Source organism: Pinus tabuliformis, chromosome 1_2 (assembly GCF_031772625.1).
Source record: "Pinus tabuliformis cultivar Carrire ecotype Pingquan chromosome 1_2, CPIR1, whole genome shotgun sequence".
NCBI lineage: Eukaryota > Viridiplantae > Streptophyta > Pinopsida > Pinales > Pinaceae > Pinus > Pinus tabuliformis.
The window spans coordinates 1,020,101,082-1,020,124,544 of record NC_142298.1 but is presented as its reverse complement, the minus strand read 5'-3'; the positions used below and the strand labels follow the sequence as shown (position 1 = coordinate 1,020,124,544).

General features: G+C 38.5%; 1 protein-coding gene across 6 annotated transcripts in view; it reads left to right on the top strand.

The window, feature by feature from the left end:
* The window catches only part of STN1 (Nucleic acid-binding, OB-fold-like protein), a 153,917-nt gene that overhangs the window by 99,899 nt on the left and 30,555 nt on the right, over positions 1-23,463 (top strand). For 2 of the 6 annotated variants that reach the window (XM_089394286.1, XM_089394282.1), the window contains exon 3: positions 4,913-4,999. The exons of the other annotated variants lie outside the window; for them this stretch is intronic. The gene's annotated coding sequence lies outside the window, so the exon portion shown is untranslated. Of the gene's footprint in view, positions 1-4,912; positions 5,000-23,463 lie in introns of those variants that run through there. 6 annotated transcript variants of the gene reach the window in all.

Below are 23,463 nucleotides of genomic sequence, written 5' to 3'. Positions count from 1 at the left end.
CAGCAATAAATGCTGTACGACCTCCGTTTTGTGTGCAGAAAAATCAGCGAACTGCTCCTCGATGTTTGTGCAAAAATCTGCCTTTCACTATGTGCTGAATCAGCTGTACAAATCTGCTCAACTGCTGCCTTGGAATGTGTGCCAAGCTGCTGTCTCCTTCTCCTTCCTGCTCAGAAATCTCTCTTGCTCTCTTGCTCTCCTTCTCCCAATCTGCTCATGAAAGAATGAATGACCTTTTCCTCCTTTTCCTCCTTTAATATAACTCCAAGTGACTTTTGGGTGATCCAAGTGACTTTTGGGTGATCTCTAAATCCAATGGCTGAAATAGATTTAGATCAATGGTTGAGATTAAATGCTCATTTAAATCTCACTTTCTATTTTTTAATTCACCCCACTTTAATAAAGACCCACTTAGTCATTTATTTCCAAAGTCACTTTTCCTTTCTAATTTTTCATTGACTTTATAAAAGTCACTTTAAAATTAGACTTAATAACTTTATCACTTAAAGTCACTTTTAAATTAGATTTAACTTTATAAAATTATAAAGTCACTTTAGGAGAAAAATTAAATTCTTTTGGACACTTTTCCCTAGGCCAAAGATCAAAGCCTAAGGGAACCACCTGTCCTCCGGTACCAAATTTCAACAATATCATCAAGTGTCCCCCTAAGCCATGAAGGCCTCTTCTTAGAAAAGGAAGGCTCTTGTGGAGGGGGATCAATAGGATCCATAGGTTCTTCTACATCGGGCATCGTCTCATCTTCCTTTTCCTCTGGTTTCCTGGTGTCAGCTTCTCCACATTTCCTTAGTATAGGAAGATTGTCAACTTTGCTAAGAGCCATATCTTCATCAAAGGTGACATCATGGCTAATCTCGACTTCCCTTTGACCAACCACATAAATTATATAACTCTTAGTATTTTCGCTATAGCCCACGAAGATTCCTTTCTTTCCAGATGCACCCAATTTATTCCTTTTCTCTTTCGAGACATGAAAATATACAGGACTTCCAAAAATTCTAAAATGAGATACGTCAGGTTTCTTACCAGTGAACATTTCTTCGGGAGTCTTAGAACCCAATGCTTGATGAGGGCATCGGTTTTGAACATATACGGCAGTATTGGCAGCTTCGGCCCATAGAAACTTCTAAAGCCTTTGATCATGGAGCATAGCACAAACAGCTTCTGCCGTCGTACGATTCTTCCTTTCCACCACACCATTTTTCTCAGGAGTATATAATGTTGTAGTCTCCCTATTAATGCTAGCCTATTTGCAAAAGTCATGGAACTCGTTGGATTCATACTTAGTCCCATTATCAGCCCTTAAGATCTTGATCTTCTTTTCGGTTTATTCTCGATCAAAGCTTTGAAGTGACGAAACCAGGAGAACACTTCATCCTTCTTTTTCAAGAAGTATATCCAAGTCTTGCGAGAATAATCATATGTAAAGGTGAGGTAATATAGATATCCTCCCAAAGAATTCATAGGTATCATACCAGATATGTCGGAGTGAACCAACTGCAATATATTAGAGGTCTTGCTACGGCTTGAGGGGAATGGTCCCCTTTTGAGTTTTCCTTCGGCACATCCTAGACATACACCTTCTTGCTCTAATTTGAACTCGGGCATCCCGGTCACCATTTGTCTCACGTCAAGTAGAGCTTTATAATGAAGGTGGGAAAACCTCCGGTGCCATAGTTTGGACTGAAGAGATGTGTCACAAGTCATTGCATCCAACAGACTTCCTTCGACATGATATAAAGAGTCAACTCGAAACCCAAGAGTGAAAACATCTTTGAAATTCTTTTTCCATACACGTACCTTGCCATCGATGAAGGCCACCTTGTAGCCTTTGTCTTCCATTGCTGAAATGGACACCAGGTTCTTTTTGAGATCAGGTACATATAGGACTTCTTGCAAATGAATTGTATTACCATGATTCAATCGAAGAGAGACATTCCTTATGCCTTTCACGGGATTTTTGGAGTTGTCCCCAAGAACAATTTCCAAGTTGGTCTCCTTCTCTATCAGATTAGAGAGAGCTTCTTTGTAACCAGTGAAGTGCCTTGAGGCACCACTATCAATAAGCCAATTTCCCAGCGAGTCCAGGGGAGAAGTAGTAGAGAGGGCTGCTGGTAGATAATATTCATCTTGCTTATTGTTAACAATGTTATATTCATACCTGGAGTTTCTTGCCTTCTTGGAGGGTTGACCACTTCCTTGATTTTCGACATTCCTCTTTCCTTTGCCATTGAACCTGCCCTTCCTTTGATTGTTGTTGGAATTGCCTCGGGAGTGATTTTGATCATCGTCATGAGATGTGTCCTTTCTATCAGGGCACTCCCTCGCATAGTGGCCAATTTTGTTGCAAATGTAACATCTACCTTTCCTTCCACCTTTCGGTCCGACCTTTCCCTTAGATTTTGCCCTGGAATTATTTCTCCTTTTAGCATGAGAGGAGAATGCAGCGGGATTGCCTCTAAGTGCAGGCATTTCCTACTCTTCCATCCTTGTTTCTTCTTGAATGCATCTCGCCATCAATTCCTCAAATCTTGGGATTACATTATTGTTGAGAAGAGTGGTTCTGAATATATACCATTCAGATGGGAGCCCTCCGAGAGTAGTGATGGTCAGTTCCCTGTCAGGAATGACTTACCCAATTGAATGGAGATGATTCTTGATCTCGGTGATCCTTAAGAAGTAGGCTTGCATACTCTCATCTTTGCCCTTCTTAATTTCCTTCAGCGTATTCTTAAGGAAAACTTGATTTGCATCATTAACTTTAAATAAGCTTACCAGTCTATTGTAGATTTCCTTGGAGGTGGTTAGCTCAGAAACATAGGCCACCAAGCGCTTGTCGATAGAGTCCCAGATGATCTTCTTTGCTTTGACTTCTCCCCTGGTCCACTTGTTCCTTGCAGCAATAGATGCATTTGATGGAGGCTCAATGATTCTGCCTCTCGCGTGGTCCAACACTTCCTGCTCTTCCAATGTCAGATCGAGAGACAATTTCCATCCGTGATAGTCGGACTTCTCACGGAGCTTGTCTTCTGCAGGGAAGTGTGATGAGGACCCCATGAAGTCTTTAGGATTGCTTCAACAACGTTTGGTGATTGCTTGTGCTCTTGCTATTGCTTGGGCTTTGTCTTCACCTCAACTTCGATACCGTGTTAATTTATGGTATGTTCTATGCTTAGTGCAGTTTACTTCAATTTCTTCTTATTAGCCACTATTTAGCAATCACATAAACATAAAGTAAAATGCACATAGAACATTAATAGACCAACAGAAAACAAGCGAAGACAAGAGACACCAGATGTGGCGGCTAGCCAGGGACAAACCCCAATGTGGGGAAACCCTTTGATCAATTCTTCTTTAATCTTCAATAGTTCAGTGAGAGAAATATTACAAATACATAAATCTGTAATTTTATGACAGCAACGACAAACCCTAACCAGCAAAGTCAAATCTGGTCAAACAAGATGAAATTGACCTTCAATATGCTTGGTCAATTTCCCGGTCATTTAGGCCTCCAACAGCAAGAAGAGGTAGCCCATAAACAATCCGAAAAACCCAGTCAAACTGTAGTCAACTGAAGTCAACTTGTTGCCACAAACTAGGGCAGTTAACGCTGGTCAAACCAGAGGTCAGAATGCCTCGGTTTTTTGTGCCAGAATTTGCAGCTTGCCTAGGAGAGGCAGCCACACCAAAACCGTAGCCCTGAAATGCCCACACTGGTCAATGCTTGTCAAAGAGATGACCCGCAACTTTTGCGTCCTCCAAACTGCGTCTTTCTGCGTCCTCCTTCCTCCCACATGTGAGCTGCTCCTCCTTGTGTGTAAACCTAATGCTAAGGAGAGAGAGAGAGAAGAATGAGTGAGATGAGATGGTGAAATAATGCCTCCACCTATCTTGTATTTATATGAGACGTTGAACATGTGTGCCACACATTTAGCTGCTGGCCGACCCTTACAATTTGTCAAGTAATTACAAATAAATTCATATATCCATAAATGCTTGTTAGAATCGGATGATCGTTAGATCAATCCTACACCTCTCGACGAGGGGAATTCAAGAAAAATATCATCTGCCATAAATAAGATGACCCACATGGAGTTTGGCCCTAGTTGCCAATTTTAACATTGTTGGTGTTGTAAAACATAACAAAGTTTGTGAACTCTTGGGTCCAGAGCTTTTCAATAACCACCTTCTTTGGAGAGCCCACCTTGGCCTGTTGTTGTTTGCAGTTCCTCATCCAATAGTTTTTCCTTGCTGTCGGTCATTGCATGCACTGTGCACAGATTCTATATATGTTTTTGTCAACATCATGAGATTTAAAAAATAGAAAAAGCTTATGTCTAAATAATTGGTTCAATGAATTTAAACACAAATACCTTCCTTTCTTCAGTTGTTTCATAGTTGGATTTGGAAAGCATCAACCAATCAAAGAGACCTGTATTAGTCACTTTAATGACAAATGAACATAGTCGAAGCCATTATTATTAATATTAAAGGGCTTGGTCCACATAATAATATATTCCCTCGTTACTATATGTAGTCGACCACGTTGTTAGAGTGAGCTATTAAACTTTTTAGGAGAGGCGTCCAGAACGAAGTAATGTACTACACACTTGGAAAAAAAACAATGTTTTAAACTTTCATTGAAAATTAAAGGGATTTATGTGAAAAACTATAGTATGATTAATTGTCCTGAATTCAATTTTGTTTTTGGGTTCATTTGACTATTAGCTAACAATTTTTTTCACTTTCTTTGAAAATTAAAAGGATTTATGGGAACAATGGTCTTGGTTTTATCAGTCTCTGGTTTCATTTGATTATTAGCAATGTTCTGACACCCACTTATCAAGTGTCAGAAGCCGTTTATAATACTTGGATAGTTTTGTTATGTGTGCAGAGTATTGAGAGCCAGATGCCATTTCTACTTACTAAGATTCAAAAGCCATCTCTATTTCTTGGATTAAGTTTTGTCAATTTTGTTATTGTTATGAAACCAGCTCACAAAAAGATAGAAAAGATAGATCAACGCCTTAGAAATAAGTCTCTTCGAGGGGGCAACCTCCTTTACATTACACAAATGAACAATTCTTGGATGATACAAATGACAAGACCTCCTTTCTATATATAGGAGTCTAAGGGGTCATAATGTAATCAGAACCGACATAACAATAATAATATAAGGGCACAACAATAACAATAGTGGGCTTCTATGGGGCACAGTAATAACAATATTGGGACTATATGAGAAAAACAATATAATAAGGGGGTTGCACTAATAACAATCAGGGGTTACACTAGTAGTATAGGGACCTAACATGCCCCTCTCCTTCAAAAAGTGTTGTCCACAACGCTTGAGTAGTTCTGGATGATTATGTATAAAATTCTTGTCCTCCCATGTGGAATCTTCAGCGGGTAAGTTCTTCCACTTGATGAAATACTCTGAAATTGATCAATTTCGTAGCGGTCGGGTTCTTATTTCTGTGAATGCTCCAGGTTCCAATATGATTTTTCATTCCTCGTCAAGTTCTGGCAATATTGTTTGAACTGGGATCTTCTCATTATGTAAGGTTGCCATTTCTTAAGCGCATGTAGTCTTGCCAACATTTCCTTCTCATAAGCTTTGTGTAAATACTTTCCTTTGATTGGACGACTTTTGAAAGCAATGGGTCTTTTTTCTTGCGTTAAAACATCACCAATTTCATTTCCTGATACATGATATTCCACAATAAAGGTTTTTGTGAAGTCTGGCATAGCTAAGACCGATGCTTGGCACATTGCCTCTTTAAGATGTTTAAAGGCCTTCGTTGCTTCCAGAGTCCATGAAAAGGCATCTTTCTTCAATAATATTGTTTTCGGAATGTATTCAGTTTTCATTCTTATTTGATGATATCTTGAACGAAGATCCAACTTGGTGAAGTAAATTAATCCATGCAATTCATCCAATAATTCATTAATGACAAGAATGGGAAATTTGGAAATTTATCTTTAATAGAGATTTTGTTGAGCTCTCTATAATCTGGACACATGCACCATGACCCATCCTTCTTGTGCACCAATACTACTGGAGCAGAGAAAGAACATTGACTAGGTTGAATTATACCAGCCTCTAGTATTTCTGCAACCATATGTTCAATTTCACTCTTTTGGGCATAGGAATATCTGTAAGGCCTGATGTTTGGAGGAACACTTCTTGGAATCAAATGATTAGAATGATTGTGATCACGAATAGGTGGGAGGCCTTCGGGAGTCTCAAATACCTTGGAATGATTGTCTAAGACTTTTTGGAAATATGGAGAAATAGATGATTTCGATGTGGGAACCTCTAGCAAACATAATTGTGCAATTGTGCGTCTTTTTTCTTTCTTTAGAAGCTTTGTCATTCCATTAGAGTTGGTTATCTTTCCCGGTTTCCCTGTGATACTCCTTAATTCAACTTCCTTTCCTTCCGAAGAAAATTTCATGAAAAGTTCTTGAAAATTAAAAGCTATTGTACCCAGGGATTGTAGCCATTGGACTTGTTGACCACTACGTGTCAACTACCCATAGCAGTACACCCCCTTTTTTCGCAAAAGGGATAGCGCTTGATCGACGTGTCCGTGCCATTCGACAGTCATCGTCGACCCGATCATGTTATGTTGTAAACCCAGTCTGCATGTGTAAATTGTAAATAATCTTAGCAGATCTCAGTCATGTATGTAAATTGCCTATGAAAACCTATTTTTCTAGTGATAATCTACGTTCCGGAAGGTTTTTTGTCTCACCGATCCATGATCGGCAAAATTTTCCTTCAGCCTAACCCCAAAGCCGGAATGGATTTTGTCATTAGAATCTTAGGGGAATCCTAGTGTGCTTCAAGTCTATGTAAAAGTAATTTGGAAATAATCCTAATTATTTGGTTAGGTTATTTTTGCTTGATCTGCTAGATTATATTTGTGTTGCAAGACTGGGTGGTCTATGAGGGTCTATGTCAAATGGGTTTTCCCCCTTGGGATGTAAATTGTAAAAGTCATGATGTAAATTGTCTTGAGGGTTAGAAAATGTTTTATCCCCTCATAAGTCCTAAGTCCTAAGTCCTAGGTGATTTTTCCAAAGGCTAAGTTCGAGGATCCAAAAATAAAAAATAAAAATAATAAAAAATATATAAATAACAAACTAATAATAAAATAAAAAAATAATTAAAAATTAAAAAAATAATAATAAAATAAAATAAAATCTAAAAAATAAATTAAAAAATAAATAAAAAATTTGAAAAACAAAATAAAATAATAAAATAATAATAAGTCAAAGTTTTGAGAAAATAAATGCAGGATTTTAATTTTTTAATGTATTAAAATGCATTTAAAATTTCGACGGATGAGATTAAAAGAGATTTTGATTCTCATTGACGGTTGAGATCATTTTGACATGGATCACTCGAACTAGGCGTTGTGATTTTTTCCTTTAAATAGGGTGTCAGGGGCCATTTGAGATCATTTTCGATCTGAGAGTCGTGTGCTAAAGAAAGCTCTCTTGTAGTCACTTTTTGTGCAATAAAGAAAGACTTTGGGATTGAAATCTTGTTAGTGTTACTCTTCTGGAAATGCTGTAAGATGTTTTATTTTTCTGCATAATTTTATTTTCAGCCATTGATGATAGCTTGATGAAGATTGATTTAGGCACAGGTATCTTGTCTGATCTCTGGGGTTTGAATGATAGTTTAATTCCTGAAATATAATGGTAGGTATCTCCATTTGATCTGAAATTTCATTATTGTTTTCTTTCTCTATGTTAATGGTTGATTTAAGCTGTGCAGGATATCCTTAATTTTGAGTTTACTGGGCGTTAGGGGAAGTTCTCGGCTGAACCAGCCAACTCCCGGATTGTGTTTTCTGAAAGAGCCCAACCAGTTTTAATCCCGGGCTTATCATTAGAATTTTCGCTGCAGATGCATGAAGGGTTTTCTGAAGCACCTCACATTAAGTTTAAAATTCTGAAAATATTTTTGTGGCATAATGGCAAATCTGACTATTTAGAGCCTTTAATTTGTAAATACTGTAATTATTTAGTTAGGGTTTTAAGGTTTCATTATTAATTTTGTTTTTTGCACATTTTACTTCTGGGTGTTCGGTTTTTGCAGGTTGCAGGTATAGATTTTGAAATTTTTTCAGGGTTTCCATCAGGCAAACTGGAGCAGGAAAGATTCAAAATTTTAATTAAGTTTCTGGACTACGGGTCTGCTACCTGTGTTTTCATTTTTCACTGTTGCCTGGGGTTTCATTAAAAAAAATCCGAAGTACATGTGTGAAATTTGTTTTCTGGAATTTGAATATTCTTCTGAGGGTTTCAAGATTGTTTTTATCGTTCTGGCAGATTTAGAAATTTTTTCTTGCTGCTGTAGCCACCCCCAAATCCTTGCGTCCATTGTTTGCCTACGCATCTGCTGCCCTCATCCACGCGCACCTGCAAAAAACATTGAAATCATGTTGCCAGGCCTGCGATATTTCGCTCCTCAGACCTGTGGATTTCCTCCACTCTGGCAACAAACCCTCGCCAGCCCTCAAAACTCCCTTGCTCTACACTGTTGTACCTCTCTCACCCGCAGCCCCATCTCCACGCTGCCATCTCCTTTCCGTTCCTACGCAGCTCCCTATGATTGCCTTCTCCACGCAAATCCGCAATCCATCCTCCCTTTCGCTGCCACTTTGCCTTCAACTCATCCCATTCCTATCCTCGCTGCTTCTATCATACGCTGTCGCTCCTTGCTGCCGCAGTCCAACCTGCAATCAAACTCTTGCAGCTCCTCCCTTGCCATTCTTCCATGCAACAGCAACCTTCAGTGGTTTCCCTTGCCCGCTGTCCAACTCTCACGCAAACCTGCACATCTGCAGCAACAAAAAAAATAATTATTCGATTGGGTTCTTAGGTTAGCGTAAGTTTTTCCTTTTCTCATTTTTTATGCATTCGTTGTTTAGTTGTAGGTTAGGCTTTTTCTTAATTTAGATTTTAATTTCTAGAATTAAATTGTTGTTAGTTTTAGATTTTAGTTTTATTTTCATTTTAAATTGTGATCTTTATAAAAAAAATCGATTTTCATTTTTTTAGATTCGCTGTTAGGTTTTAAGTTTAGACATTTTTATGTTTTAATGTGTTAGGTATATGTTTCATTTTGTATATATTTATTTATTTAAATTTTGATTTTATTAATCTAAGTCTTAGTTTAGAATAGATTTTAGTTTTATTTTGATTTTTTTTTTAATTTAAAAAAAAAAAGATAAAAAAAAGTTCTTTTAGGATTTAGTTTAGTTTAGTTTCTGCTTAGAATAGTTTTGTTTTATTTTTTATTTCATTCATGAAAAATTAAAAAATTTCATAAAAAAGAAAAAATATAAAAAGGGTTAGTTTTTAGGATTTATTTAGATTTATTTTTTAAAGTTTGATTTCAAATAATATCAAAAAAATCAAAAAAATTAAAAATTAAAAAAGGCATAAAGAAATTTTTTAGTTTTCTTTTATTTGGTTTTAGAATTAAATTTTAGATTTAGATTAGTTTAATATTTGATTTTTTTAAGTTAGGTTTTTTTAGTTTTAGTTTATTTTCTTTTTCATTTAGTTTAGTTTAGTGTTAATAATTTTAGGTTTCATTTACTTTAATTTTTGCTTAGTTTAGTTTTGTTTTATTTAAAAAATATAAAAATATATAAATTTTTTTTTTTTTTTGAAAAAGACTAATTGAAAATTCATTTTTGGTGTCTTTCGTGGTTCCACTTTTCTATAGTTAAATGCACTTAAATGTTTATTTACAAGTTAGCTATATGAAAGTGGTAATTGGTTAGCATTTAAATTGTATGGTTGTTTAAAGCATTCAATCTTTAGAAATTTAATTGCTGGATCATTATTAAGGCGTTGTGCGTTTGTTGAATATCTTGCATTCTGCTTGGGTTATTTGATGATAAATGATTGTTAATCATGGAATTATAAAGTTCATATTTCTGCAGCTTTTGATAAATAATTATTTAATCATTAACTCCATAAGGCACTGGTACATTAATTTCCAAAATCAATCAGGTGCTAAATTGCCTTGCTGTGTCTCCCAACCCAACTGGTCCACTGTTGGTCATCTTTTATCCCATAGGGTCTACCCCCCTTAGCCTTGGGAGACGGCTTAAACGGAGAGATCGGAGATCAGGGTGACAGCCCCTGGTCTGAGCGTTGTCGTGACAATCTGTGCGACAACAAGACTCCTAGTACAACATCAACACCACCCATTGGAATGGAAAGCATTGGGCTATTCAATACATATTCTCCCATGGATAGCTTGATATTATGACACTTTCCAGAGCAATTTATGGTTCCTCCACTTGCAACCATCACTTGACACTCTGGTGCTGGATATATGAAGCAATTCAATTCCTTAGCTATCTTACAATGAATAAAATTATGGGTACTGCCCAAATCAATCAACACTATCACCTTTTTCCTCTTGATATGCCCTTCTATCTTGAGAGTTTGAGGAGTGGTAATTCCTGCCAATGCATTATAAGATATGGTCGGATTCATTTCTTCTTTCTCTGGGGTAGGTTCTTGGTGTATACCCTCTTCTTTTGACGTTTCTTGATCCTTTTTTTTTGATATTTCAGTGCTTGAACCTTCTTCTTCTTGATATGTCCTTCTATCTTGAGAGTTTGAGGAGTGGTAATCCTTGCCAATGCATTACAAGATATAGTTGGATTCATTTCTTCTTTCTCTGGGGTAGGTTCTTGGCGTATACCCTCTTCTTTTGACGTTTCTTGATCTTTTTCTTTTTGATATTTCAGTGCTTGAACCTTCTTCTTCTTGATATGTCCTTCTATCTTGAGAGTTTGAGGAGTGGTAATTCTTGCCAATGAAGTAAAAGATATGGTCAGATTCATTTCTTCTTTCTTTAGGGTTGGTTTCCAGTGTATATCTTCTTCTTTTTAAGTTTCTTGATCCTTTTCTTCCTCCTCTTCATAATCTATGTAAAATAATTCCTTCTCAGCACACTTATGACCTTTAATGAATTTTCTATCACAATTGTAACAAAGCCCTTTTGCTCTTTTTTCTTCCAATTGTTGTGTTGTCAACCTTGTAGGTTGTGGAAGGCTAGGAGAAACAACACTTCCATCTTTATAGTTGTGAGTGGTAGACCACCTTGTTGCCATAATTTTGCTTTCCACTTTTCTTGCCAACCTGTATGCCTTCTCCAATGAATTAGGTTCCCAAAGACAAACCTCATGTGAATGTTATCCCTTAAAGTCCCTATGAAGACATCAATCCTTTGCTTCTCTGGATTATCATTTACCCTTATATTCAATTTTTGAAAGTCCTCAATGTGTTCTACCATTGAACCCTTTTGTCTGAGATTTATCAATTGGCTAAAGAAGGTGTTTCTCTTTGTATCCTCATAATGTGCTATCATTTCCTCTGTGAAAATTGACCATGTGACAAGTGGTTTACGAGAACAAAACCCTTCATACCATAAAAATTGTTTCGGTTCTAAATATAAATATGCAAGATATACCTTTTGTAACAGTTGCATCTCATGTAGATCAAAATATTGCTCCATTTGTAGTATCCAATTTACGGGATCCTTGCCATCAAACTTCCTTATATCACCTTTTCTTGCTTTTAGGAGCTCGATCTTGAAACGACTGTAACTCTGTAATTTTGGATCTCCTAGTTCTGAAATTATGACTTGCGGTAGCCCTCTACGTCCTCTTTCCAATGCCACTAGTCTGATCGAAATTGGATTCTCTAAGAAAGATTTATGTACAATCTCCCAAGATGACCTGATTATATACCTTTTTAGAAGAGCGAACTTGTACGAAGTGCCATGTGTCACTGTTTCAACCTTATGACCTGAAACTGATACACATGAATCTACAAGCCGTTCTCTTTCTGTAACTTCTTAGAAACTTCAAGCTGATGCTCAGAAGGACAGCTATGATAATTTTCCCAAGGTCACCTGTTTGAGATGTAATTCAGGAGCGTGCAGAAACCCTAAATGTCTTGAACCGTATCTCCGAAACTATAGCGAAACAAGATCTAAAATTCGGGCTCGAGCATCACCAGGTTTTCGACGCAAATGGGTTTTAATTTTAGAATCTGAAACCTCATAGAAAAACAATTATAGAAAAAATTCCATGATGACCTGTTTAAGATGGAATTCTGGAGCTTGCAAAAACCCTAACTTACTCAGATCATATCTCGGAAAATATAGCGAGACAAGATTTGAAATTTGGACCCGAGGTTCAACGAGATTTCTTCTCAAATGGGGTCTTTTTGTAGCTTCTAAAACGTCGCAGAAAAATGTTATAGCGAAAATTCCACAATGACCTGTTTGGAGTAGCGAAACCCTAGAATCCAAAGCTCTGATACCAAATGTTATGAAATCAGCTCACAAAAAGATAGAAAAGATAGATCAACGCTTTAGAAATAAGCCTCTTCGAGGGGGCAGCCTCCTTTGCATTACGCAAATGAACAATTCTTGGATGATACAAATGACAAGACCTCCTTTCTATATATAGGAGTCTAAGGGGTCATAATGTAATTAGAATTGACATAACAATAATAATATAAGGGCACAACAATAACAATAGTGGGCTTCTATGGGGCACAATAATAACAATATAGGGACTACATGGGCAAAACAATATAATAAGGGGGTTGCACTAATAACAATAAGGGGTTACACTAGTAGTATAGGGACCTAATAGTTATTAACATATGTAGTCAACCACATTCCGATAGAGGTGTCCAGAACAAAGTAACCTGCTACACACTTGGAAGGAAACTATTTTTAACTTTTTTTCACTTTCTTTGAAAATTAAAAGGATTTGTGTGAACAATGGTCCTGGTTTTATTTGTCTCTGGCTTCATTTGAATATTAACAATGCTCTGACACCCACTTATCAAGTGTCAGAAGCCATTTGTAATCCTTGGATAATTTTGTTATGTGTGTAGAGCATTGAGAGCCAGATGCCATTTCTACTTACTGAGAGTCAAAATCCATCTCTATTTCTTGGATTAAGTTTTGTCAATTTTGTTATTAACATATGTAGTCAACCACGTTCTGGTAGAGGCGTCCAGAACAAAGTAACCTGATACACACTTGGAAAGAAACTATTTTTAATTTTTTTTTCACTTTCTTTGAAAATTAAAGGGTTTATGTGAACAAGAGTCCTGGTTTTATTTGTCTCTGGTTTCATTTGAATATTAGCAATGTTCTAATACCCACTTATCAAGTGTCAGAAGCCATTTATAATCCTTGGATAATTTTGTTATGTGTGCAGAATATTGAGAGCCAGATGCCATTTCTACTTACTAGAGTCAAAAGCCATCTCTATTTCTTGGATTAAGTTTTGTCAATTTTGTTATTAACATATTGTTAAATTATGGTATGTTCTATGCTTAGAGCAATTTACTTTAATTTCTTCTTATTAGCCCATTGTTAATTTCACTGTTTAGCAATCAGATTAACATAAAGTAAAATGCTGATAGAACATAAATAAATCGATAGAAGACAAGCCAAGACAAGAGACACCAAATGTGGCGGCTAGCCAGGGACAAACCCTAATGTGGGGAAACCCTTTGATCAATTCTTCTATAATCTTCAATAATTCAGGAGAGAGAGAAATAGTACAAATATACAATTCTGTAATTTTATGACAACAACAAAAAAACCCTAACCAGCAAAGTCAAAGCTGGTCAAACAAGTCAGAATTGACCTCCAATCAGCTTGGTCAATATCCCAGTGAACTCGGCCTCCAACAACAAGAAGAGGCAGCCCAAAAACAATCCGAAAACTCAGTCAAACGAAGGTCAACAAAAGTCAACCTGCAACCAGCAATTAGGGTAGTCAACGTTGGTCAAACCTGAGGTTAGATCACCTTGGTTTGTGTGCAAAAATTTGCAGCTTGCCTAGGAGAAGTATCCACACCAAATCCGCAGTCCAAGAAAAGTCAACACTGGTCAAAGTGTCTTTTTGCAGCCCTGGTCAAACTCGGTCAACGCAGCACTAGCTAGAAATCACTTCGTCCTTCCACACGTGTGAGAGAGATGTTGCTCCTAGATGTGTACCCAATCAAATAAGGAGAGAGAAGAATGTGTGATGAGATGAGACGAGTGAATAATGCCACAAGGTGTCTTCTATTTATATGAATCGTTGAGGATATGTGCCACACATTATGTTGTTGGCTGACCTTGACAAATTGTCAAGTAAATACAAATAAATTCATATCCCCATAAATACATGTCGGAATTGGATGATCGTTAGATCAATCCTACACCTCTCGACGAGAGAAATCCAAGAAAAATATCAGTTGCCATAAATAAGATGACCCACATGGAGTTTGGCCCTAGTTGCCAATTTTAACACTCCCTCTCAACTAGGGAGAACTCCATCTGCTAATCCATCTGACCGTCGATACTATCTCTGCCATCAAATGCATTGCTCTGCACTACTTGGCTCGGCTCTGCTTTGCTTTGATGAACTATGAAGAAGAAGAAATGATCGAGGATGTATCATACCACCCTCTACTAACCCGAAGTCAGTCCCAGATAAAATAGAGTGATCCATAGCGCTCTTACTGACCTGAAGTCAGTTCTAGAGAGTGTGTCATACCACTCTTACTGAACCCAGATAAGTGCCAAAAGAGAGTGAGCTATATCACTCTTACTGACCTGAAGTCAGTTCCAATTGATCCCAAATCAATGTCGGTCCTCCTAACATAGGGAGTACAGTAGATACACGATGCATCCTGTTAGAGCCTAGATTTACCTCAGGCTGAAAAGGTAAGATTCTAGGTCCACATCAAACCACGCTCAGCCTCGTAGCTAGCCCTACGAGGACAGGAGAGGGCTCTCTCGAGGTCAATCTCAACAAAGGATAATCAGATGGGGATTAAGATGACCAATTTAACAACTAATCTTAGGCTAGGTATGAAGTGCAAGGATTGATTTGAGTTTTTGGGAGATTTTTTTGTTGGAAAAAGGGAAAGGCAATTTTTGCGTCCGGGGATGAGGCCAAATTTTTGCAGAGTTCTGATTGGGGCAAGGAAGGCAATTGTTTTGATGCTTTAGATGGAGTGAATGGATGGATCAGACCGGTGAGGAGCCAAGGAGGGTAAGAGAGTCTCAAGAATCCTCCTCAAACAGATGAAAATATTGAAAATTAAACAAAATTTCAAAGTAAAGCACAACAGTCCAGTGAATTCTATCTTAATCACTCATTTGTTTAATTTCAGAAGCAAAGAGAAGGGAAAATGATACACATAAACATCAATGAACTTACAATTACATAGAGAAAAACACCATCAAAACACAGAGCCACATGGATCCCAACAAGTGCTGCAAAACCCTGGTCTTTCCTTAGCCAAAAATGTAGAGATAGAATGTACAATGATGTGCCAAGCAATCCCAAGTGTCCAACCCTGAAAATGACTCAGAAAATACATGATATAGACTAGCCCAACCCATTCCCTTGCCTCTAGGGGTCGAGCTCATCATTCTAGGAGCTGTTTCAACCAATTCTAAACAAAGCACTGAAATCTAGGCAATCAAACAACTTGCCTCTATATGATAGGAAACTGATTCATTCATTAAATTTTTACTTTTTAGTGAATGAATCTTCTAGAACAAGTAAATATGTGCCAAAATTTCATCATAGTCATCAAGTTACATCAAGATAGATCAATAATTACATCAAAAAGTAAAACTAGTCAAAACTGAGCGAATTTCCGAGCTGTTGAGTGAAAAGTATGCAAAAATCCTCTATGTGCCGCCCCTGAAACTTATACGCGTAGCACAAATTTGGAGCTGAGTTTGAGGCACTTCCCGAAGTCCAAATTGAGCCCAAGATAGCTCGTTGGAAAGCCCTGCCTGTCCACTTTCCAACCCAAGTGGAATTTCTGAATTTGGATGTCATTTTCCCCTCCAAAACTTCAATCTCCCAAGACTGCTTCCTGTGGGTGCAAAAGGTGGCAGAAAGGTCATTTTTAAGGTGTTTTTGACCCTTTAGGCAACCTAGAACTTGATGAAATCCTTAGGTAATCCATGAGCATACATAACTTTTGATGACAAATCCAAAAATGTAAAGTTTTCCTCCTGGAGATCTCCCAATTATAAGTGTGCGCCAAGTGGTGCTACGCGTTGGGTAGAAAAACATGTTTTGTAACCCAAAAATTTCAAAATTGCCAAAATTTTCTCCAAATTCCTTGAAATTTGGGTTGAACCTTCTCTATCAAGTGTCATGCTGGGCTAAAGAGGTTTCGGCCAATATCTGAAGACGATCATGCTTCTTTTGCCTCTTTTGCTTCTTTGTCGCCTTCTTCAATTTTGTCTTTAGATTCCTTATTCGTGCCTTGGAACTCATATTTCGCGCCCTGTAATGGAAAACCATGTGTCTCAACAATGCTTTATTCCTATTGGCCTTGTCCAACAGTCTCTCCAAGTGGATGTTGATTCTTTCGAGCCAAGACTCCTGATCATCATTAATCTCTTGCTCCAATGAAGTGAGATCAATCCTTCTTCTTTGTGCAACTTGGCTATTCTCGCGAATGTTTTGTAACTCCATGATTGCTTGTTGATCTTCAAGCTGTTTGTTCCTCTGCTCCAAGTATTTCATAGTCCACTTAGCCCTCTCCAAGTCAAGGGATAAGGCTTTGATCTCTGTTTGCTGCTCTTGGATGCGAGGCCCCTTCAAACACAAAATTCGCTCCTTTAACCCTCAAGTCGATATCCTTTGACCTCTTGGCATAACAATGGATGTTTCAAGCAATGAACATGTCTAATGGAATGATGGGTTTGATTTTTATTGAAGCCACAATGATTTTTTGTCTTGGAGGTTCTATGCGCTGCGCCTCGTGGATGCGCCGCGCTAGTGGAGAAAAGCACTGTGGCAGGAGGCCCAATGCGTCGCGCAGCCTATGTGCACTGCGCTCTAACCCAATGCGCCGCGCAGCCAATAAACACAATCTTGGCTTTGAAAATCGCCTTCTCACCACTAATTTCGACTTTCCTTCATCTTCTTGGATGCAAATGACATTATACACATAGAAAAATCTTTATAAAGACATGGCTTTGATTTTTGGTTCTCAAAAACCCATCTTTGTAATGTTTTAGCTTTTGGCACTTTTTCACTTTAATACAAACCTTGTTCTTCTATTTCTTCTTTGATTATCTGACTTGAATAATGAATCTTTTGGCTATTTTTGCAGGGATAGTGGCATGTCTTGACAAAGGAAGACCAGGGTTGCGCCTGGAGATTTCAACAACTGATTTTTTTTTGAAAATTACATGGCAATTTATTACAAAACGAAATGACGAATTTTCTTCAAAACAGAGTTTTGAAGAAAAGTCATAATCCATCCATATGACGATAAAAATTTCGTGAAATAAAACCTCCCTCTGGCCTACTGCCATTATTGAACACTTTGAAGACACAACTTGTGAAACCCTAGACCTAGTGACTGAAATGACTCTTGCTGATCAAAAGACTAAAACAGGACTGTAAGTGACTTTAAAAACTTGCTTTTGATGAACAGACCTGAGCCAACAGGGCAAGGCATGAGGGGTAATGAATAACAAGACCCTTTCGTTAGATTATGGCATGCCCCTAGCGGAATGTAACTAAGTGAATCGAGCGAGACACCTAAAAATGAAATGCAAAAGAGAAATTTTGATCGCTGACGGAGGGTTGACGAGACTGACTCTAACATTGGCTCCAATGGGGATGGTAGCTCCGTGGAGGTGCCAAGAATGGAAGATCTCTGGGAGAGCAGATAGTGCCTTCGTCCATTGGACATGGAGTCAAAACCCAAGCTAAAACCGACACAAACTAATTTAACAACAAGACTGAAAACTGACTCAAACTTACTCGATGCAAACTGAAATGACTGAAAAAACTTGACTCTAACAAACTAACTCAAAACACTAAGACCAGAACTTAAAACTTAAAGCTTGATGGCAGTACATGGCCACCTGTGTTTCTTGCAAGACAATATACCATCAAACTATATCAAAATGCCAATGTAACCAATCAAGCAGATGCCTTCTTGATTGATTCTCCTGATCAGATCTTCTGGTCAACAATAAACACTGGTAACTGGGCATCCAAAAACAGAATTGACCATGATCTCCTTCATCACCGAATACTGCAATAATCACCTTCATTGCTGACTGCAACAGATTTGCCAGAGGATCTTGAAAAACATGAAGTCTTTCCTCCTGCTGAAAGAGCAAGGTGTCTTTCTCCTTTGATTATGATCTTCCTTCATAATGTACTTTAGTAAAAGTATGTTCCTGGTCCTCAAAAAATTCTGAACAAGTAGATGAGCAGACCTCCTCTTGGAAAAACATTTCAAAACATGAGGCATATGAAGAAGAATCTGAAAGGCAATGCTGAATGTTCTGATCTTCTGTAGTTTGAATATTATTTTGATCATCTTCATATGATATAACAGCCAGATTGTCATGTTTCTCATTACATTCATCAATCATAAGAAAAGAAACTTCAGATGATTCTTGATACTCAAATATGACATTTCTATCATCTACCATAAATTCATCCAAAGAAACTTTTTCGCTTACTTGAACGAAGATCTCGTCTTGTTTTTCACAGAGGGAATGAACTACCTCCTCGTGAAGATCTAGTTCTAGTGGGATGAGAGCATTTAGGTCTGTAATTCTATTTTCTTTATTTGAGGCAACCTTAACAATGCAACTCTCTTTTATGAGATCCGGAACAACATGTTTTTCCTCATCACAATTTATCTCTCGATCTGATTTATCGTCATCACTATTTGAGATTGGAACATCATTTTCCTGCGTATCATCCTTTATTTCAACCAGATCTGAAATAAAACTTCTTCTTTCATCATTTTCAGCCATATGGGAATCTTCAACCTGCTGATCTTGATAAGTGTCCTCTAAGATTTCTGTGTGCTGCTGAAACGGATTTTCATACAGGGCTTCCATGATCTCTTCATCCATGAAATTATCATCTTCATAATATTTTTCAAGGCTTTCAATAAAACTATAAGCATGTTTGCAACAGTCCTAGACTAAATTTAATGATGGATAAGATTCTTTATATCTTTCAATGAACATGGCATGAAAATCCTTTAAACAGTAAATACAAGCAGGTGGCAAATTTTCATACCAAGATTGGGCTTCACCTTCCAGAGTGGCCAGGAATATCTTCATCAAGCAATCTTCAGGAAAATCAACCTTCAACTTGCGAATATGCATGTGAAATCTAACCAGATGTAAAGCAGCATCCTTCCTACCATCATTTTTAAACGTAGGCAAATTCCTTGACCAATCTACCTTCGGAATTTTATTTGGAAAGCCTGGAATGTGATCTCGGCTCATGGGAGCGTATCTTCTTGCAACCCGTTCCATCTTGAAAACCTTAAAGCTATTGATCTTCCTGCAGTGGAGTCACCATGAAGCATTGATTTTTGGATTTTTCAGTGAATGGAGTCGCCAGGTGAATGATCATTGTCCACCATCAACCGTCAGATCTAACTTGATACATGTACTGGGGCAATTTACAAGTCAAGTGTCACGATTACAAACTAGACCGGAGATTGACCGAAGCAACGTTTATCTACTTCCGCTAATGCAAAGCAAAAGCATTTCGAAGGCTACCTGGCATAACTTCAGGCTCCGTCTGTAGCTTATAAAACAAATGACATCAACAAGAAAACCATTTTCTTCCCCAGTATGGTCGCCACTATGTTAGAGCCTAGATTTACCTCAGGCTGAAAAGGTAAGATTCTAGGTCCACATCAAACCACGCTCAGCGTCGTAGCTAGCCCTACGAGGATAGGAGAGGGCTCTCTCCGGGTCAATCTCAGCAAAGGATAATCAGATGGGGCTTAAGATGACTAATTTAACAACTAATCTTAGGCTAGGTATGAAGTGCAAGGATTGATTTGAGTTTTTGGGAGATTTTTTTGTTGGAAAAAGGGAAAGGCAATTTTTGGGTCTGAGGATGAGGCCAAATTTTTGCAAAGTTCTGATTGGGGCAAGGAAGGCAATTGTTTTGATGCTTTAGATTGAGTGAATGGATGGATCAGACCGGTGAGGAGCCAAGGAGGGCAAGAGAGTCTCAAGAATCCTCCTCAAACAGATGAAAATATTGAAAATTAAACAAAATTTCAAAGTAGAGCACAACAGTCCAGTGAATTCTACCTTAATCACTCATTTGTTTAATTTCAGAAGCAAAGAGAAGGGAAAATGATACACATAAACATCAATGAACTTACAATTACATAGAGAAAAACACCATCAAAACACAGAGCCACATGGATCCCAACAAGTGCTGCAAAACCCTAGTCTTTCCTTAGCCAAAAATGCAGAGATAGAATGTACAATGATATGCCAAGCAATCCCAAGTGTCCAACCCTGAAAATGACTCTGAAAATACATGATATAGACTAGCCCAACCCATTCCCATGCCTCTAGGGGTCGAGCTCATCATTCTAGGAGCTGTTTCAACGAATTCTAAACAAAGCAATGAAATCTAGGCAATCAAACAACTTGCCTCTATATGATAGGAAACTGATTCATTCATTAAATTTTTACTTTTTAGTGAATGAATCTTCTAGAACAAGTAAATATGTGCCAAAATTTCATCATAGTCATCAAGTTACATCAAGATATATCAATAATTACATCAAAAAGTAAAACTAGTCAAAACTAAGCGAATTTTTGAGCTGCGGAGTGAAAAGTATGCACAAATTTTCTATGCGCCACACCTGAAACCTGTATGCATAGCACAACTTTGGAGCTGAGTTTGAGGCACTTCTCGAAGTCCAAATTGAGCCCAAGATAGCTCGTTGGAAAGCCCTGCCTGTCCACTTTCCAACCCAAGTGGAATTTCTGAATTTGGATGTCATTTGCCCCTCCAAAACTTCAATCTCCCAAGACTGCTTCCTGTGGGTGCAAAAGGTGGCAGAAAGGTCATTTTTAGGGTGTTTTTGACCCTTTAGGCAACCCAGAACTTGATGAAATCCTTAGGTAATCCATGAGCATACATAACTTTTGATGACAAATCCAAAAATATAAAGTTTTCCTCCTGGAGATCTCCCAATTATAAGCGCGCGCCAAGTGGCGCTACGCGTTGGGCAAAAAACCCTGTTTTGTAATCCAAAAATTTCAAAATTGCCAAAATTTTCTCCAAATTCCTTGAAATTTGGGTTGGACCTTCTCTATCAAGTGTCATGCTGGGCTAAAGAGGCTTCGGCCAATATCTGAAGATGATCATGCTCCTTTTGCCTCTTTTGCTTCTTTGTCGCCTTCTTCAATTTTGCCTTTAGATTCCTTATTCGTGCCTTGGAACTCATATTTCGTGCCCTGTAATGGAAAACCATGTGTCTCAACAATGCTTTATCCCTATCAGCCTTGTCCAGTAGTCTCTCCAAGTGGATGTTGATTCTTTCGAGCCAAGACTCCCGATCATCATTAATCTCTTACTCCAATGAAGTGAGCTCAATCCTCCTTTGTGCAGCTTGGCGATTCTCGCGGATGTTTTGTAACTCCATGATTGCTTGCTGATCTTCAAGCTGTTTGTTCCTCTGCTCCAAGTATTTCATAGTCCACTTAGCCCTCTCCAAGTCAAGGGATAAGGCTTTGATCTCTGTTTGCTGCTCCTGGATGATCTCTCTAAGATGTGCATTTTGTGGGCCCATGTCTGTATCGTCATCCTGAATAAGAATAAAGTCTCGCTCACCTGAAGGCCCCTCGTCCTGCATTGGCCTCTTGCCTCTGTCCTGTACCTGTGATGCTGATGTCGGAAGCGAGGCCCCTTCCACACCGGGTGGAGATAACACTCGCTTTGCTGCCGCGAACAGCTGCCTGGCGCCCTTCTGATAAGTAATGCAAACCGGGATAGTAGCAATGTGTGGATCATGGCCTTCAAGCTGATGAGAAGGTCCACCTGTCTCATGCCCAGCCTCTGAAGGTCCCTGTGAAGCTCTGAAAAACTCACGGGAGATGAAATCATCCCAAGTGATGCCCTGTAATCCAAGCTGATGAACCACCAAAATTTTGATGAGCGCATAGTGGTAAATGCTGTTGTACTGCTGTTCAGGAGTCTTCTTCTGCACAAGAGTAGTCATCCTTTCGATGTTTCGGCACATGAAATATGGAATGTTCATCAACCTCACTCTCGTGAAATGCATCAATAACCTGATATGGTATGCATAGAGGCGTGAGAAGCGACCTTCACAACTGAAGTATCTGATAATGAGTCTCATCAACGGCGCATAAGATTCCTTCAGAAACTGAAATGGGAATACTCTCCTGAGCTGCCTCAAATAGCTAGGCCTGATGTAAGGTTCATAATATGATCTATCCAGCTGCTGCCTCTTGTTCCACTCTTCCCCTATATTTGGTATCCCGGTGGCCTGAGAGATGGTTTTTTGTGTCAAGGTGAAGTTTACTCTAGCAAGCGTAACATGACTATCATGCAAATGTAAAACAAACAACCAAACTAACTCCTGATGATGCTGGATCTGAGCAATCATTTCACAATACTAAAAGCATGACAGTTGCTGAAAGCATGTCATTGCAACCGGGCATGCTTGCAATTGAGTTAAGGAAGTAGGCTCTTCTCTGACATGTCTGCCACCTTTTCGAGGCCTTCTCGGCACATTAAGCTCAGTGGTTGAGTCACTGTCTTGCTCATATTCTTGCTCATATGATGAATCTGTCTCTGTCATGGTGCTGCAATGTGTATGTTTGATTGGTTTGAAAAAGAGAAATAGGTAATGTGTTTTCAAATGCCAAATGTGCCAAAGGGAAATGGGATTGTGAGGAATATGGGACAGTGGGAAAAGCGGATGATGGAATTTGTTAAGTGAAGAAATGTGCAAACAGTCACTTTTAGGGATGTAGGGATTTGGGGAATGATATGGGAATGATATAGTGATAAATGATATAGGAGAGGGAGAATGATGATAGGGACTGATATGATTGTAGAATAGGGAAAATGGGAAGCTAGGATATGAGTGGTTTGGATGGTTAGGGCATGGGAAAAGATCACAGGTGGGAAAGGAGAGTTGGCACCACCATCATAATTTCAAAACACCAAATTTAAAACCCCAAAGGAGCAGCTTTTGATATACACATAGGGTTTATATTTTCAAACTTTCAAACCTTTGAATTCTCCCTCCAAACAACACCCAACACAAGTTAAATTCAATAGAAGCACGCTTGAACTTACTTGGAGTAGAAAAAATGGCGTTTTTGTGAGTTTTGATGACAGAAGCAGCATAAAACTGGCCTGTAGGCTCTGTGCGCCGCGCACAAACCCAGTGCACTACGCCTCCTGGATGCGCCGCGACAGTGGAATTTTACACTGAGAATTTGCGCCCAATGCGCCGCGCAGCCTGTGTGCGCCGCGACCTCCTCCAATGCGCCGCGCGGCCCTTCAACGCACAGTCT